This window comes from Octopus sinensis, linkage group LG5 (genome assembly GCF_006345805.1).
Source record: "Octopus sinensis linkage group LG5, ASM634580v1, whole genome shotgun sequence".
NCBI lineage: Eukaryota > Metazoa > Mollusca > Cephalopoda > Octopoda > Octopodidae > Octopus > Octopus sinensis.
Genome location: NC_043001.1, coordinates 124369037 through 124371536, shown reverse-complemented (window position 1 = coordinate 124371536; position 2500 = coordinate 124369037).

The following is a 2500-nucleotide window of genomic DNA, read 5'->3' as shown; positions in this document are numbered from 1 at the left end:
TTATGCGTCTCGAAACAAACCGATAGAAATCTCTAAAAAATTCGTTATTACCGTATTGGTCCAATTTCGGGGTTTATTCACAAGAAATTTTCCCCTCTTCAGCGGCACATACGCGAGATATAAATGAAATACTTATTCATACCCACGGAAGAAGCAAGCACCAAGTTCCGAGCAGACTTAAGTACCGCAAATATATCCAAAATAGAAAAATCTTCGGCGCACCTCGAGACACGTGTGATTCGAACTAGAAACTTTCACAGAGTGATAGAATCCGGAAGTGAACACTAATCTATTTATAATTGATATAGGATAAAACTTTTTTCGGTTTGTTTCGAGACGCATAATTTTAATGGTTATCGACAATTTTTTGCTTCGGCGTACCTGGCATTAGAATTTTTCTTCTGCCCTTATCTTGTAAATTATGTATACATTTTACCTTTAAAGGCATTTTTGATATGCTGGCCATTGATAAAATTTTTTTCCCGAAAAAAGTTTTAGCCTATATCAATTATATATATATATATATATATATATATATATATACACATGTACACACGTACACATTACATGGAATTACTAAATAATAAATGATACGCAACGAAAAACAAATAAATTAAGAATCCTGATAGTAACATTGATATGTTACTATCAGGTTTCCTAATTTAGTGCTAATCCCTACAATATACTTCCAATTGGGTGCAGTTTTGGGTTTGCCATAAAAATGACAGCGAAGTGTAATCTGATCCCTCCTATTTTTGTTGATATCGTCATCTTCCAGCTCCAGGCTAATTTCCGTTTTTGCTCTATTTTGGAGGTCGCGAGGTAAGGAAATTATGCATTATTCTGCATATGTGCATAAACAACTCTGTCGATCTTTGGGCAGAACAGTGAGAAAATCATTAGAATTTTGTGTAAATGTCATAATGCTTGATTGCAAGCTCTTTTCACTCAAAGTTCAAGTCATGCCGAAATCAACTTCGCCTTTCATAAGTCAAGGGTTATAAAAATAGAGTTTGACTGAAATAGAACAGTTTCAATAGCATTAAATCAGCTTACCCTGCTTGATAAATAATACACTGGGGCTGATATTATTTATGCATTAACATTAATACTCATCATACAAAATCTACGTCAGTGAGGCCTTCTGTCAACTGCCCAGTGAGCCAGTGGCTTTAAACGGGGACTATAGTCACGTACTTATTTTACCAATCCAAGAAGGATGGCAGGGTCAATTCATCTATTGTTCCTGTCTCACTAAATTTAGCCTTTTATTAAGCCTTGTGTCAATGTTTCGCATTATTCGATAGTTCTATAGAAGCAGGGCGTGGAGGCGCAATGGCCCAGTGGTTAGGGCAGCGGACTCGCGGTCGTAGGATCGCGGTTTCGATTCCCAGACCGGACGTTGTGAGTGTTTATTGAGCGAAAACACCTAAAAGCTCCACGAGGCTCCGGCAGGGGATGGTGGTGATGCCTGTTGTACTCTTTCACCACAACTTTCTCTCACTCTTACTTCATGTTTCTGTTGTACCTGTATTTCAAAGGGCCGGCCTTGTCACTCTCTGTGTCACGCTGAATATCCCCGAGAACTACGTTAAGGGTACACGTGTCTCTGGAGTGCTCAGCCACTTACACATTAATTTCACGAGCAGGCTGTTCAGTTGATCGGATCAACCGGAACACTCGTCGTCGTAACCGACGGAGTGCTTCCAGAGAAGCAGGGCATATTTTTAAAATGACGTCCATAACTAAAAAAAATACCAGTACTGGTTCTCGCAAACGATAGTGGTTGCTGTACAGAGAAATGTAGTAAAGCAGAAACAAAAGCTCCTAACGTTGCATAAATACGAATTAATGCGTAGATAACTGCATATAATTTCCATATTTAATCTTGGTCTTTGCGTTCAGGATTCCGTTCAGGATACTTAATTTCGTCTAACAGCCGGCCAATAATATCCCCAAAGTGATGGTTCCAACTGAAGTAGCACAGGGGACTTAGTTTATTCTATCATTTATAATGCCAGTCTTTGAGACTGTAAAATAAATCATAGACGCTGGTCATCTTCTTCCGCTGGTTAAATCATGAAACGTAATTGATATATTGATATAACAACGTCAGAGAAACCTATTTCCAGCTTTAGAATAGTGAAAAAATTTAGAATTTGTACACTTATGGTTCATTTCAAACTTTATGCGAAAACAACCCACAGAATAAGTAAACAAAAACAGTTAGCGGATGAAAAATCATTGCAAAACAATTGTGGCGTAGAAAAGCGTAGAAGACTGATAAACGAGTAAGAACACTTCTGTGTGTTGCGTTGTTTAGTAACATGTAATATGAATATTTCATTTGTATATTTTGAAATATTTTGTATCTATTGGTATTATATTGAAAGCACGCCAGATGTCAGTAAATATCTTGCATTCAAGATACGTTTTGATTTAAAACTTATTATAGGCGCAGGAGTGGCTGTATATTAAATAACTTGCTTACCAACCACAT